This window comes from Dermacentor variabilis, chromosome 1 (assembly GCF_050947875.1).
Source record: "Dermacentor variabilis isolate Ectoservices chromosome 1, ASM5094787v1, whole genome shotgun sequence".
Taxonomy (NCBI): domain Eukaryota; kingdom Metazoa; phylum Arthropoda; class Arachnida; order Ixodida; family Ixodidae; genus Dermacentor; species Dermacentor variabilis.
In genome coordinates, this window is record NC_134568.1 from 204,820,990 (window position 1) to 204,838,511 (window position 17,522).

A 17,522-nucleotide genomic window follows, 5' to 3' on the forward strand; every position below is an offset into this window, starting at 1 on the left:
TTACATGACCTGCCGAGCTCCATTTTTTTCTCTTGATGTGAATTAGAGTATCGTCTATACCCGTTTTCTCTCTGATCCAAACCGTTCTTTTTCTGTCTCTTAAAGTTATGCCTAGCAATCTTCGTTCCATCGCTCTTTGCGCGGTCCTTAACTTGTTTTCAAGCTTCTTTGTCAGTCTCCAAGTCTGTGCCCCATATCTCAGCACTGGTAAAATGCACTGATTGTACACCTTCCTTTAAATGATAATGGTAAGCTTCCAATCAGGAGTTGGCAATGTCCGCCGTATGCGATCCAACCCATCTTTATTCATCTGTGAATTTCCTTCTGATGATCAGGGTTCCCTGCGATTAACTGACATAGGTAAACGTACTCCTTCACACACTCTAGAGGCCGACTGGCGATCCTGAATTCTTGTTCCTTTGCCCGGCTATTTATCAATGTATTTTTCTTCTGCATATTAATCTCCAACCCAACTTTTACACTCTCTCTGTTAAGGTCCTCAATCATTGGTTGTAACTCGCCTGCGTTGTTGCTGTTGCTGAATAGAACAATGTCATCGGCAAACCGAAGGTTGCCGAGATATTCGCTGTTGATCCTTACCCCTAAGCCGTCCCAATTTAATAGCTTGAATACTTCTTCCAAGCACACAGTGAATAGCATTGGAGAGATTGTGTCGCACTGTCTGACCCCTTTCGTTATAGGTATCTTCCGGCTTTTCTAGTGTAGAATTGACGTAGCTGTAGAACCTCTGTAGATATCTTCCAAGGTGTTTACGTAAGCGTTCTGTACTCCTTAATTACGTAATGCCGTTATGACTGTTGGTATCTCTACTGAATCAAATGCCTCTTCCTAATCTATGAAAGTCATATAGAGAGGCATATTATACTCTGCGGATTTCTCGATAACCTGATTAATGACATGAATGTGATCCATTATAGAGTATCCCTTCCTGAAGCCAGCCTGTTCCCTCGGTTGACGAAAGTCCAGTGTTGCTTTTATTCTATTGGATATTATTTTGGTAAATATTTTATTTAATACTGGGAGTAAGCTAGTAGGCCTATAATTTTTCAATTGCTTAACGTCTCCCTTCTTGTGGATTAGTATAATGTTTGCATTCTTCCAGTTTTCTGGGACACTTGCAGTCAATAGACACCTCGTATAAAGAGCCGTCAGCTTTGCAAGCATTATGTCTGCTCCATCTTTGATTAAATCGACTGTTATTCCTTCTTCTCCTGCGGCTAACCCTCGTTTCCTTTCTTGCAAGGCCCTTCTGACCTCATCGCTAGTTATAGGAGGAGTTTCTGTATCCTGTTCATTACTGTTTCTAATTTACGTATCCTGACTCCTCTGGGTACTGTACAGGTCCGTATAGAATTTTTCGGCTGGTTTTACTATATCTTCGAGATTGCTAATGATATTACCCTGCTTATCTCTCAGTGCATACATCTTGGTTTGTCCTATGCCAAGTTTTTTCTCACTTGCAGCAACTAACGAGGAAACCAGACGTCATAATGATTCAAGAAACACACAGCGAAAAGACGCCGAGATTACCTGGCTACCGGTCGCACGACAGCCCGCCGAGCAAAAGGGACACGTCCAAGGGCAAGGGCAGAGGGGTCTGCACCTTCGTTAGGAAAGGGATCACCTTCATGGAACACGAAATGATCGGCAAAAGCGCCATCGAACACTGCACGGTGGAAGTAATCACGGGCAAGAGGAGGAAGGAGAGCACTTTCCTGGTGAACGTCTACAGCAATCCGTCCCACGGACAACAGAAATTCAAGGCACTCTTCCACAAAGCGAGTTCAGTCGCGGGGAGCAATACGCTCGTAGTGTGCGGAGACTTTAACGCTCCGAGCCAAGACTGGGGCTACCACAGAACGACGGTCAAGGGGAGAGAGCTCATGCAAGACGCCACTGACGTGGGACTGAACCTAATCACGGATCCGGCCTTTCCCACCAGGATCGGCACATCGGTTACGAGAGACACCACTCCGGACCTTACCTTCGTCAAAACCGACGGAGGATCGAGAGAAGCAAAATGGAGAAACACGGGCCAAGAGCTGGGCAGTGATCACTACATCGTGGAGGTCGTCGTACCGCTAGAACGCCAAGGCAACAGCGGCATAAGGAAGCATCGCATTACGGACTGGGACGCCTTTCGAAAGGCGCTACCCGCGGTGCAACTGGACATTACGGACATCGAGCAATGGGCGGCCAACGTCGTTGAGACGATGGAAGGAGCCACCAAAGAGCTGGAGACGGACGAACGGATAGACAAGATGGACAGTCGGCTGGCCCACCTGATAGAAGCCAAGCAGTCCATAAAGGCGAGGTGGCAGAAGCGACGAACCAACCGAAGTCTAAGGAAGAAGATCGCCGAGCTCAACAGGCAGATCGAGGTCCACTGCAGGGTGCTATGCACCCAACAGTGGAACGAGGCCTGCAACGAAGCCGACGGACAGATGCACAAGGGCAAGACGTGGAACATGCTGCGGCACCTCCTCGACGAAACCAAGACCAAGGGCCACCAACACAACAACCTGGCCAGAATCCTACACAAGGCAATCTGTGAACACGGGGAGGACGAGGTCAAGGGGCGCTTGGACGCCAAGTACCTACCGACCACCCCCACAGAAAAACACCCGGATTACCAAGGCAACGAGAACGAGACGCTAGATCGAGACATCCAGACATGGGAAGTCAGAGTTGCCCTGCAGGATCTCAATGGCAGGTCCGCCGCGGGTCCCGATCGAGTGACGAACAGAGCGCTCAAGAACCTCAACGAAGCGGCCATCGAAACGCTCACGAACTTCTTCAACAAGTGCTGGCAAGAAGGAAGGCTGCCCAAGCAATGGAAAGCAGCCAAGACGATCCTCATCCCCAAGCCTGGCAAGCCGCCCAACATAGAGAACCTCAGGCCGATCTCGCTCACTTCGTGCGTGGGAAAGGTCCTCGAGCACGTTCTCATGAACAGGTGGCAGCGTTACCTGGAAGAATCGGAGCTTTACCCAAATTCCATCATCGGGTTTCGGAAGAAGCTCGGGACGCAAGACGCCATGATCTTACTGAAGAACGAGATCATCGACGATACGACGGGCACCAAGGACAACAGAGCCATACTCGGGCTGGACTTGCAGAGCGCCTTCGATAAAGTGAGGCACTCGGCTATCCTGGCCCAAGTATCCAGACTAAACATGGGCAGAAGGACATACCAGTACATCAATGACTTCCTGACGGAACGCACCACCGAAATCTGCGCGGGAGACCTGCAGCTCGAAGAGAAGAAGCTGGGCAGCGTCGGAACTCCGCAGGGCTCGGTGATCACCCCGCTTCTCTTCAACCTCGTGATGATCGGGGTGGCCAACCGGCTAGAAAGAGTAGCGGGAGTCCGGCACACCATCTACGCCGACGACGTTACGCTATGGGTACCGGGAGGAAGCGACGGACACATCGAGACAGCGCTGCAAGAAGCGGTCAACGCCATCGAGGAGCAGCTGGGCGGGTCTGGACTCGTTTGCTCTCCGGCCAAGTCAGAACTGCTGGTGATTCCACCGACAGGAGCGGGCAGGAAAAGAAAGAACATGGCAGTCAAGTACGAGCGACCACAGATCACGGTCAAGACAGCGGGAGGACAAGTGATACCGGAGGTCGAGAAGATTAGAGTGCTCGGGCTGCTCATCCAGCGAAATCGAGTCAACGGTGAAACGGTCAACAAGCTCGCGGGCAAAGCGGCCGCGGCAATGAGACTCATCAAGAGGGTGTCCAACAGAAGAGCGGGGATGAAGGAGGAGAGCCTGACTAGGCTCGTTCAATCCTTCGCAGTTAGCCACATAACCTACGTGGCCGCCTTCCACAACTGGAGGCCGAGCTAACGTAACAAGATAGACGCCACCATACGCAAGGCGTATAAGGCGGCACTCGGCCTCCTCGGAAACACGAGCACCGAAAAATTCATGGCGCTGGGAGTCCACAACACGCTGGACGAAATAGCCGAAGCACAGAGAACGGCGCAACTCGAGCGTCTCTCTGAAACAAGAACCGGAAGAAAGATACTGCGGGACCTTGGCCTCGAGCCGAGGGAAGGCGAGCAGCAGAAAGACGTGCTTATACCGGATAGCATCAACAGAAAGCTCAGGGTCTGCCCGATCCCGAGGAACGTGAACCCCGAGCACAACAAGGAGCGGAGGTTGGCGAGGGCCAGGGCTCTTGTGGACCTCCACGCCAGAGAAGAAGGCGCCATCTACGTGCACGCGGCGGAGTATCGAGGGAGCAGCGACGCATACGCGGTGGTGGCTGTCGGGGCATCGACGGGTGCAACGAAGACCGCGGCGAGCGTCCGGACTCGAGAGGCACACCGGGCGGAGGAGGTGGCCATCGCCTTGGCCGTCTCCGACCCCGGATGCACTACAGTGTTGTGTGACTCTAGAACGGCAGTGAAGAACTACGCCAAGGGTAGGGTATGTAGTGAGGCTGCGCGCATACTGCGCAAGGCCGAAGACATCGGACGCAAAAGCGCTGTGGTGATCAAGTGGTTTCCGGCCCACATGGGCAGTGACATGTCGGAACGCGGGAACGTGAACCACAACGAGACGGCCAACTCGGCCCCGCGAGGACTAACCAACCGCGCAGCTGCAAGCACGGCCGACTCGGAGTGTTGGTCACGGTGCAGTGCCAAGGACAAGATGACCACCTTCAACGAAATAGTGAAGTGGTACAGACTTAACAGACAGACTATGCCGCCACCTCACCCGGGGCTTACCCGGGAGGAGGCAGTGTTATACAGGCAATTACAGACGGGGTCCCTGCTCACCCCGGTGCTAGCTAAGCACGTGTGTCCGAGCGTGTACGCGAGTGACGTGTGTAGACTGTGCGCTAAGGAGAGAGCCACCGCGGCTCACATCCTTTGGGACTGTAGTAGAAATCCACGAGAAGCCTGTGAGAAGACGACGATCCCGCCGCGGCTAGAGGCTGCAACGCGGACCTATGACCAAGATACACAACTAAAGGCCGTCCAGCAGGTCTCGGCAGCTCTAGAGAGGCAGCGACCTCGCGAAACCGAGGAGAAGGGGGGAGCACCCCTAGGAAGGGGATGGCGGCCCTCTCGGATCCGCGGAAGTAGCGAGGAACCAAGACCTCGAGGAGCACAATGCACGAGACTGACGTAGTGGCCGCGTCGCGGTAAAAGCTTGTCCTCCCTGCGTGGAGGGAGCCTAACCGACTCTGCAGGCATATTTACTAAAGTTGTTCTCTCTCTCTCTCTCTCTCTTCAGGCTGCGTCCATTTTTTACGGCTTCTTCAGCCTTTCTCACGTTACAGTTTCGAATATGACTTATTTTCGCCTTGTTGATCAGTTTTGACAGTTCCGCGAATTCTATCTTATCTCTTGAGTTGGACACTTTAATTTTTTGTCATTTCCTTATTAGGTCCTTTGTTACTTGGGAGAGTTTGCCTACTGGTTGCCTTGGTGCCTCGCCTCCCACTTCAATTGCTGCTTTTGAAGCCAACCTAGTTACGGTTTCATTCATTAGCTCTATGTCATCATCATCTCTCTGTTCTAAGGCTGCATAGTTGTTCGCAAGTACCAGCCTGAATTTGTATGCTTTTACCCTTACTGCCTCTAGGTTGACCCGTTTTTTGTTGACCAATCTTGCTCTTTCTCTCGTCAAATTGAGGTGAATCCTAGCCCTCACTAACCTATGATCACTGCACTTTATCCTACCTAACACTTCTGCATCCTGCACTATGCTGGGATCGGCAGAAGATATGAAATCAATTTCATTTCTTGTTTCTTCATTAATGCTTTTCCAGGTCCACTTTCTGTTGCTACGCTTTCTTAGAAAGGTGTACATTATTCGCAGCTTATTCCTCTCTGCGAATTCTACCAGCATCTAACCTCTAGCGTTCCTAGAATCCACGCCGTAGTTGCCAATTGCTTGTTCACCAGCCTGCTTTTCCCCCACTATTTCATTGAAGTCGCCCATTGCTACAGTATACTGAGTTTGCCCTTTTCTCATGGCTAATTCAACATCATCATCAAACTGATCAAATTCCTCATCATCGTGACTGGATGTTGGAGCGTAGGCCTGTACTGCCTTTAATCTATACCTCTTATTGAGTCTGATTACGACTACAGCTACCCTCTCATTAATGCTGTAGAATTCGTCAATGTTGTCCGGTATGTCCTTATGGATTAGGAAACCTGTCCCGTATTGCTTCTTACCTAGGAGACCTCTATAGCAGAGGACATGTCGGTTATTCAGCAATGTATAAGCCTCACCATTTCTTATAATCTCACTAAGGCCGATGATATCCCACACAATGTCTGATAGTTTCTCAAAGAGTCTTGCTAAGCTAGCCTCACTCGAGAGGGTTCGGATGATTAAATTTTGCAAGCGTCAGTTTCCATTGGCGGCCTGTCCGGACCCAGAGATTGTTAGCACCCTCTGCTGCGTTACAGGTCTGACCACCGCCTTGGTCAGGTGCTCCGCAGCTGCTGGGGACTGAGGGCTATTGGGTAATTGAATGAGCCATTTGGAAGGGGGTGGGCGAATACTGCACCAGAGAGGCCAATTCCGGTTCTGGTGAGGGAGTGTCTTGTTGAAGCTTAGTGGACCTTCCTAATTTGGTTGTACCTGGATTAGTATAGGCCCACTCGCTCTTGGCATAATTTTGCCGGCTGCAGGCGTCAATCCAAGCCTGCAGATGTTGTGCACGGGAGGAGGTGAAGTTCAAGCTCCCCATCATACCAAAGAAAAAAAAAAGCCTCTTGTAGCGGGATTCGAACTTCCAACTATGGCACCAGAGCATTCGACATAGCTCAGTCAGATAATACCACAGGCGGCGAGGCTACCTTATCGCCGCAACGCAAACTGGTCGGACAATGCCAAGAACGCTATTCGCATTATACGAAGGTAGAATATAGGCCCATATTTTTAAACTGCATTATCTTCGGGATTGGTCCATGAAACGGTTGCATAAATAGCAGGAAAAACCTGGTCAGACAATGCCAAGAATATTATTCACATTAAACGAAGAGAGAATAGGCCCATATTTTTAAACTCTAAAAAAATTATGGGGTTTTACGTGCCATAACCACTTTCGGATTAGAGGCACGCCGTAGGGGAGGACTCCGGAAATTTCGACCACCTGTGGTTCTTTAACTAACCTAAATTTTAACTAAATCTAAGTACACGGGCGCTTTCGTATTTCGCCCCAATCGAAATGCGGCAGCCGTGGCCGGGATTCGATCTCGCGAGCTCGTGCTCAGCAACCCAACACCATAGCCACTGAGCAACCACGGCGGGTATTTTTAAACTCCACCGTTTTCGGAATCGGTCCGCGATATCAGCCAGATAGATATCCGGAACGAAAACTGGTCTTACAATGCCAAGACTGCTATTCAGATTAAACATTCGCATTCACGCTGTAGTGGGGGACACCGTAATAACTTTGATCACCCGGGGTTCTTTAAAGTGCACCTAAATCTAAGTGCACGCGTGTTTCTGCATTTCGCACTCATAGAAATGCGGCCGCCGTGGCCGGGATTTGATCCTGCGACCTCCTGCTTAGCAGCGCAGCAACAAAGCCGCTAAACAACCACGGCGGGTAAAAAACAAAAAATGAAAGAAAGTAGGAAAGAAAGGCGTGTAAACCAAAGTCGACGCGAAAGAAGACAACGGCGACGTACATGCGCGCAAAATGAAAACGCGAATGAAAATACTCGACATGAATAAAAAAAAGAAAATAAAGGGTCCAAGAAAGAAATGTAGGCTCTAACAATGGAACGAAGACAATATTGCAAATAATGCAACAATATCATGCAATTATGCAACACTGCATCATCTAATTTTATTAATCTGCTGCTAATGCAATTACCAATGTACTACTAACAAGTTCTAACCGGGTCATGACTCACACTGAAAAAATGCTGCTTCAGCAAAGCACAGACATAAGCACATTTGGTTCACCAGTGTAGATCCAAGCACGAATGTCAGTCACTCATTGACTTCCCTTACAAAAATTTTTATAGAAAGTCCATAGACAGTCTATAGACATTTGTCTATGAAGTCTATAGACTGTCTATAGACATTTCTTTAGACTAGTCTATAGACAGTCTATAGATTTATGGCCATACACTTTTTATAGACTAGTCTATAAAAAGTCTGAGTCTATAGACTGTCTATAGACATTTCTTTAGACTAGTCTATAGACAGTCTATAGACTTATGGCCATACACTTTTTATAGACTAGTCTATAAAAAGTCTGAGTCTATAGACTGTCTATACACAGTCTATAGACAGTCTATAGAATTATGGTCATACTTTTTATAGACTAGTCTATAAAAAGTCTGAGTCTATAGATTGTCTATAGACTGTCTATAGACTTATGGCCATACACTTTTTATAGACTAGTCTATAAGAAGTCTGAGTCTATAGACTGTCTATAGACGGTCTATAGACTTATGGCCATACACTTTTTATAGACTAGTCTATAAAAAGTCTGAGTCTATAGACTGTCTATACACTGCCTATAGACAGTCTAGAGACTTATGGCCATACACTTTTTATAGACTAGTCTATAAGAAGTCTGAGTCTATAGACTGTCTATAGACTGTCTATGGACAAGTGTATAGGCTTACAGTTCTACGTTTGTAGACTGAAGTCTATAGAATGTCTACAGATGAGATTTGTCCGTAGACATTTTATACACTTCAGTCTACAAAAGTAGAACTATATATACAGTTCTACTTTTGTAGACTGAAGTCTATGGAATGTCTATATACAAATGTATATAGATAGTCTATAGACATTCTATAGACTTCAGTCTACAAAAACAGAACTTTATAGTCCGATACACTTTTTTTCTATGACATTCTGCAGACATTTGTTAACAAATATGAATTTTTTTTTAATCTATAGGCACTCTATATACACAGACATCTTATAGACAAGTCTACAAAGAGTGTATAAGGCCATAACTCCATAGCGGCTATCTACAAGTTAGTTTACATTTTTGTTTACATGCGGTAGCAAAAAGTTTTGAATGTATTTATGCATGTGCACCTGTTCCTTTTCATCTGCACTTATGCATTACCGTTAGTAGATTAATAATGCTTCTGAACCAGCTGTACTTTCATATATGTTGCACAAACAGAAAGAATTTATATAGTGCTGAATCATGCAGTGCGAAAAATAAAACAAATGCGCCAGCAATGCATTCACCGTTTTTATTGCTCGATATAATAGATGAATTCCTTAAATTCATGTCGTATGCTATTATGGAAACAGATTAAATATTTACACTACTCCTTGGCAAGCATGGTCGCCAGGCTGGCCTTGACCTTTGTGTCATTAGTCCCTAAGGTGCTGCAGGTGTATTCTGCAAATAAGTAGATGCAGCAATATGAGGCAAAAATAACAAGTGTATATTCTTTGTGTGTTCATTAAGCAGCTTAATATATTTGCTCAAACCATCTAAGTCAATACTTAATGCGGTTTAACTGACTAATGGCTGCTTGTCAATACAAATCAGCACCTTTATAGAATGTTTTATTGCATGGTATGGTGAAATTTTAAACAGTCACAACTGCTGCTCGTGCCAGCAACAGTATGTTCCCTTTTATGACACGTTCATATATGATGCATTATTGTACTTATCCCAAATGGTCTCTATATTTATTGCTGAAACGTTACCCAGTTGGGCTGTCTGTACATTTTTTTTGGCTGGTAGTTAAGTATGCCCGTGCAGAGGGATATTTTCAGAAGACGTGACTGGAATATTCACAGTATCATGCCTAAGATTGTAATTTATTTTGCTTAATACACATTTAAATGTCTTTCTCATACTTTTAAATGAATGGGTGATTGGCCATAACTTCAACGGAAGGCAGATGGGCTGATTGTATCGATATGGTCACTTAATTTGTTACAGGTAATGAGGCCTCTTGGGCGTGCTAACAGGTTTCCAAGTTAGGTATACCACATGAGCACCCGAAATACCACACGAGCACTTTGTGTCATGGCACGACAGATACGCACCTCCTAGGAAACAGAACTGATAGTATAGTTCGAATGAATTCTATTACAGTAAATTATTTAAGGTGCTTTGAAAGATGAAAATTTTTTCTAGGCTATCGAGGTTCAGGACGTTTAGTTAACGCAAAAAAAAACACATATTGAGTAAGAAATGCCTTGTCAGTAAGCTTGACTTTCTTTTATTTTTCAATAAATGGAACCAATTTCCTTCAATTTTTATCAGGTGAAACGTTTTAAAAATATATCTAACTCAGAGATTCTCTGGAAACTTTGTATGACATTAACAAGACAGCATACCTATGTGGCCATTTTAATATTTCCCGATCTTTTTCCAAGCCTTCCCTGGCTGTTCTCATGAAAATTTTCTGGCAATCTATGACGCCTGCAGCTTAAGTGTAATAAAAAAATATTGTAGTTTAATGCTTGCCAAGTACTGCCAGTCCATAATATTTAGATAAAACGAATAACACGTCAGTCACTTGACATGCAGTGTTAGATTCAACTGATTTGAATCCCTTGATTAATAAAGCTGACAAGGGCTTCGGCAAGTTCGTAATTGATGGCCACACGAGTACAGCACGGAAGACACAGAGACACACGTAAAGCAAATGCAACAATGTGAGGAAAAACTATACAATGAGTTATACAATTAGTTATTTTTACGCTTCAGTAGTAGTTTTCAATATAATTTGCTCTCATCACTTATGCCTCTAGTTAACTTTGTTTACCTCTGACTAAAGACTACATGGGAATATTAATCAGTACCATTATGATGTTTCTGTTATACTACAGTATGATAAGCCGTGCCAGCAACGGTACGTTTCGTTTTAGGACAGGTTCATGTGACACACAGTGTACTTATAAAAATAAAAGAAATGCGAGAATCCCAAACGATTCCTATAATAATACTTGTTGAAACAAAGATACCCGGCTGGACTGTGCACATTTTTCAGGTGTTAATACAATATGCCCGTGCCGAACGAACATGCTCAGCATACTGACTGCAGTTTTGAACAATCACGTTAAGATTTGCAATTTACTTCCGCTTAGAACAGTCTGCAATGTCTCTTTTCTCATACTTCGAGATGAATACATTTGCCACACTTTCAGTAGAATGCACATGAATGGGGGCGTACTGATCAGGTTACTTATCAACTAAAACATGTTACGATCTCTTAGGTGTGTTGATAAGGGTAGAACAAATGCAATGCCCACTGAATTATTTGAATAATCTGTGCGTTATCTACTTAGAAAAGACCACCAAATTGATAATCTGGCTCTTTTTTTTCTTTTGTACAGCGCATATTGTATGTAGTCTGTCCAAGACGACGGCGCTACATGCAACAGTAATGAAAACCGGAACACTTATTACGCACGACAATGGCTTCATACCATGCACGATTAGCACAATGCGAATCTGCGCCAGCAGCTGCCTTGTGATTAAGAGCACGTAAACTACAGAACGCCGAAGCATCGGAAGCCGCTTAACGCTTTTCATATAGCTCGAAAGATAACTTCTGCTGCTAAATTGTTTAAAAAAGAGACAAAAAACAAATCTTCCAACTACCGTCAAACGCAATGCCTTCAGTTTGAAACGTGTAAACGTGTTCCCGGAGCGACTAATTTATTGTTCTCTAATTTTTTCGGCTAAGTTGCGGAGCTGCAAGTGACTAAGCTTATCGCAGGTTTCATGCTCCAAAAGCGTTTGTGGTTGCATATAGATAGATTGGGTGAATCTAGAGATTTCTACTAGATATTTCTTCAAGTCTCGTGTTTTGCTTGCTGTAACTTCCCAAAATTATTTAGATTGGTTGCCAGGAACCTTAAGAATACTGCTACTTTTAAACTATGCGAAAACGGCAGCGCACACACTGCTGATGCATGCCCCGCAAACACGGCCTTTCATCCGAGTACGCTAGCAGTTATTCAACTATGCCTGTCTGTTTGAAAATTCTTGATGCTAACACAATTTCGAGATATATGCGTAAAGCGTGTCACGAGAATTTCGCTACACATACGGTGCAGCATTCATCGCGGCCGGATCAAGCGCCACTAAATGAGATCTACCACACTGGCTGCCCAACACACACAATCCGCTTAGTGGTAGCTCAGTATCAAGTTAAAACATGGTGTACTTCCTTTTTTACGCACCTAAGCTATAATGATAAAATCAACAAGCACGAGCGATCGCTCGCCGTAAAACATTCCGTATAGTAGAAGCGAGAACAGGAGCGCGTTATCAAACCATGTCAACGACAAACCGACACTATACCAGAGTCGCCTGCGCTACGTGCAGCCGGTTCGCGCTACGAAATGCGCTCACATAATCATGAGGTATTGACGCAAAACGTCTTTGATAAAGCTTACCATTCAATGTAGTTGACTTGTGATGCCACAAAGAAGACACGCATACACAGACACCAACGTTCAGGGAGACACCGCACACCGGCACAACCGTTTACGTGCCTGGCGCGCTCGTTGAGACGGCGCACCGCCGCGCATGCGCAAGAACTCCGAGCATGCGCAGGAGCTCCGCGCGGGGGGCGTGCGCGCTCGGAGGAGTGTGAGCGCCTTTTCCTCCTTCATTTTTTTCTTTGTCTCTTTCTCTCTCTCTGATGCGCCATGCGCGCCGGAACGGGTGGCTTTTCTTTTCCGTTATGCATTTTTTTCGTGGACGAAGGATATGCGCTGGCAGGTTGTAAGACAAACGCTGTGGGCTATCGTATCAGACTGGAACGCTAACATGAATGCGCTGTTTGTAAAAGCCGTTACGGTGCCCTTCAGACGTTTTAGACGCATTATTGTCAGCGTCGATGAGTAATACAGCGTATTTGTAGCATATCTTCCAGCGTACCGCTAAATGTGATGCCCGCACGTATGTTAGTGCTAATTTTCTGTTCCGATGATAGGTCAAAGCAATCAGTACAGCATTGAGGTACTCATATGCGTGGCTGCGCAGGCATACCGCCGGCGAAATACTGGGTGGGCTCAGAGAATTTGGCACCTATTTTAAGTGAATGAGAAACGTTGATGAGTTTATAGTGCAGAATATTAGGCAACAAAAGTCGCCCGATGTTAGTGACGCAGCCGAGATATGAAGACAATGTGAAAAGTATCCGAGAATCGGACGACACACAACGCGAACACCACATGCGCGACATCGGTTCATGGCACATTCACAAAGTCCGCGTTGTCAGCTACAAACATTACGAGTGTCTTTGCTGTTAGCTTGATGCCTGTTTCGAATCCACTTGTATCTGAAGCTGGCGTTCATAACATATATTTTAACAATTGGATCGGCGTTTTGCTTCCGTTATTCTACTGCCGCAAAAGTGATGCGACAACTGTGAAGACTGTCTTGGGATTGCCGAGAGTGTCTACGTAGATCATATGTGGTCAACAAATGCGGAGGTATACACTATGTGTATACTAAAGTCTACAAATAGGCTCTATAGCAATCTCAGCAGTATACAACTTTAGTGGCTTATATCAAATGCAGCTATGTATTATCCACCGGTACCTGCGCTTGGTTACAGCGTACACGGGTTGGGCCCAGATTAACGATGTTTGTCTATTGTTAATCTATAGACATGCAAGACCACGACAACTCAGAGGTGGTGAATTCACCACCTGGTCTGCGGGCTTTCGCCACTTATTCACCCCCTTTGCCACATCTTCACCATCTGACCTTCACCACCTGGTCTTCGCGAAGTGTACGTCCGGGAAGCAGCCAGGTTTAGGGCCTTCGGGTGCCTGGAAGACCTTGGTGACTCGGACGGTGCCTGCTCCGCCGCGATCCTCGTTCGGTGCAGCTGCACCGAACGCAGACTAGCAGTCTGCACGGTTTGCCCGCCGCGCCGGGGTTGCGCTGCCGTCGTGCATGAACCAGTGCCATATCATCGCGTTCGCAGAGGGCGGGGGTATGGGAACTCGGAATTACATATTATCGACTTTCTTCTATAGACATTCAATACACCAGGAGTAGAGAAAAAAATAGAAAGCTTGTCGACTATTGTCCATAATATAGAGAGTCAACAGACAAAGTACGGACAAAAATAAATAGAAACTGTATCGGCTTTCGTCTACAGGTAGCCCATATAGAGGGGAAGTAGACAAAGAAGAAACAAACTCCCTATCGAATTTTTTCTATAGACCGTCTATAGACTGCGAGTAGACAAAAACAAATAGAAATCTTATCGACTTTCGTCTACAGAAAGTCTATACACAAAGTATATGGACAAAAATAAATAGACACTGTATCGACGTTCGTCTAAAAGTAGTCCATAGAGGGGGAAATAGACAAAAAGAAACAAACACCTTATCGACTTTTTCTATAGACCGTCTATAGACAGCGAGTAGACAAAAAGAAATAGAAACCTTATCGACTTTCGTCTATAGAAAGTCTATAGACAAAGTATGGACAAAAATAGATAGAGACTGTATCCACTTTCGTCTATAGGTAGTCCATAAAGGGGAAGTAGGCAAAAAAGACACAAACACCTTATCGACTTTTTTCTATAGACCGTCTATAGACTGAGAGTAGACAAAAAGAAATAGAAACCCTATCGACTTTCGTCTATAGAAAGTCTATAGACAAAGTATGGACAAAAATAGATAGAGACTGTATCCACTTTCGTCTGTAGGTCTTCTATAGGGGGGAAGTAGGCAAAAAAGACACAAACACCTTATCGACTTTTTTCTATAGACCGTCTATAGACTGAGAGTAGACAAAAAGAAATAGAAACCCTATCGACTTTCGTCTATAGAAAGTCTATAGACAAAGTATGGACAAAAATAGATAGAGACTGTATCCACTTTCGTCTGTAGGTATTCTATAGGGGGGAAGCAGATAAAAAGGAAACAAACACCTTATCGACTTTTTTCTATAGACCGTGTATAGACTGCGAATAGACAAAAATAAATAGAAACCCTATCGACTTTCGTCTATAGAAAGTCTATAGACAAAGTATGGACAAACATAGATAGAGACTGTATCCACTTTCGTCTGTAGGTATTCTATAGAGGGGAAGCAGATAAAAAGGAAACAAACACCTTATCGACTTTTTTCTATAGACCGTCTATAGACTGCGAATAGACAAAAAGAAATAGAAACCCTATCGACTTTCGTCTATAGAAAGTCTAAAGACAAAGTATGGACAAAAATAGATAGAGACTGTGTCGACTTTCGTCTGTAGGCATTCTATAGAGGGGAAGCAGACAAAAAGGAAACAAACACCTTATCGACTTTTTTCTATAGACCGTCTATAGACTGCGAATAGACAAAAAGAAATAGAAACCCTATCGACTTTCGTCGATAGAAAGTCTAAAGACAAAGTATGGACAAAAATAGATAGAGACTGTGTCGACTTTCGTCTGTAGGCATTCTATAGAGGGGAAGCAGACAAAAAGGAAACAAACACCTTATCGACTTTTTTCTATAGACCGTCTATAGACTGCGAATAGACAAAAAGAAATAGAAACTTTATCGACTTTCGTCTATACACAGCCTATAGACTTTATATCAACAAAAGTACAAATCTATAGAAAGGAAAGGTCGTCTATGAAAAGTCTATAGACTTTCTATAGACAGTCTAAAGTCATTTTTGTAAGGGTTGATTGATTGATTTGATTTATTGACTGATTGATGAAATGAATGAATGAATGAATGAATGAATGAATATAGCTTAGCACTTGGAATAGTAACCTTTACATGTGCGTCATTGATTTTTCAAGTGAGTTTTGGTCGCTGTGTGAAGCGTGCCACGAGATCACCGCAGCTCCCCAGCATGGTACAGCATATCTCTCGCTATCTAAAACATTGCCCATGCGAGAGATTAGGAGATAAATCAGTCGTGAAGCAGTTGATGATCTTAAATAATTGCCTTCAGCGAAAGAAGTAACTGCAAGTATCATTATGTTGTTTCGATGAATCATAATACGTATATAGCGTACCGACGACTCGAAGGCCCACTTGTCCAAAGCAACGGTTTCTACAAACAATTTGCCCAAAATTAATTTTTTTTCTCGAAACTTGCGCTGCTAAGTCAAACTTCCAACGAGTAAATATAAATATTGTGTAGCTTTGCAGCTGCCAAAGAGCCCCAGGCGTTTGATATGAGTCTCAGTCGTTGCTCCGAAACCAACAAAATCTTGTGCACTCATTGCGTGCACTTTTCCCTCTTTCAGTTTTATTTTTGCTTCTTAAAAAGAAAAATGAAAGACGTCCCTTCAGAAGATAGGAGACACTGTTCGGAAAGAAGCCTTTGCGTCTTGCCTTAAGGTGGGGTTTAGTCGGAGTCAGTGTGCGCGACTCGTCCGATAAACAAGCGCTAGAAACGCACACTATAAATGTGGCAAACGGTGTCTCACAATTGCGAAAATCCGGTTCGTGCTAGCGATAAAACAAGCGCAACGAGGAACGCCACCGAGAGCATTTGGTGCAATAAAAAATGGAAGATGGCGAGGAAAGAAGCTGAAAGCCATCAACGAGATGACCTCGACGCTTCGGGAATAAGAGTCCGCCGTATGGTCAGTATTGGCTCACTGGGCAAAGGAGAGCGTGAACACGAATATATCATATAACATCTAAAGCACAATGTGCCACGACAGCGTTTGTTTTCGTTTTTTTTTCTATCAGAGGAATAGGCCAGGTGGAAAAGATATCACCATTGCACAGGGGTTTTCGAAATGCGTGACCTGCATCCGACCACGTTGCCGTCACGCTAGGCGCGAAAGTGACTATAAGAACAAAGGATAGAAATGGATGGGTTGCAAGAATCGCGATAGCGGCAAAAAAAAAAAAAAAGAACACGGAGAGCAGCTATCTGTTCAGCCCCGTCTGGGCCTCAGAAGGCAATATTATGCAGAGCTGCGGCCGGGTGCATGAATCACATGTTATTTTCGCGTATCCGCGGCAGTATTTTAAGGTCGCCTTCACTGCCTGCGTCCTATTCTTTGAACATTGCACACGTTGGCCGCGCTCGTGACCATGTATATAGGGTATAAGTGCAGCGCTTAATATGCCCGAAGCTTTTCTTTTTATGTGGAGAGGCGGGAAGCCTGAGTATACGTATGCGCACGGCTTTTTTATTGGCGTGTTGTCATTCACTAAGAACGCCCGTTTCACGTAGTAGTATTGTAAAACGACGTCGGCTTAAAGAACGCCCCCCCCCCCTCCAAAAAAAGAAGGAAAGAAAGAGGAGAAAAGGAAAAAGCCAGATCATCCACCGCCACCTTTTGACCTTGCGCGCTGGTGGTGCATGGAGACTCGTGCGTTTCGAGCGGCATCAAGGGCAATCATGCAATCATTCAAACCCCTCACATTCTTAACAATGTTTTTTTCATCTGGATACCCGCTGTCTGGGCTAAACAGAGAGTGTGCTACACAGGCAGACCTCACCCCCCTTTTCCGGAAAGGTGGTGTGAAACGCAACGCACGAGTGGTCCGTCTATAGCGCTGGCGCCAGTGAGCAACTTAATATTGTC

At 45.1% G+C, this 17,522-nt stretch overlaps 1 protein-coding gene and 1 pseudogene across 2 annotated transcripts in view; one reads left to right on the top strand and one right to left on the bottom strand.

Annotated features, from left to right (window-relative positions):
- Ac76E (adenylate cyclase type 2 Ac76E) overlaps nt 1-17,522 on the bottom strand; it is a 944,861-nt gene that overhangs the window by 328,150 nt on the left and 599,189 nt on the right. The gene's annotated exons all lie outside the window — the stretch shown is intronic.
- Nucleotides 1,546-5,259, top strand: LOC142591198 (uncharacterized; annotated as a pseudogene).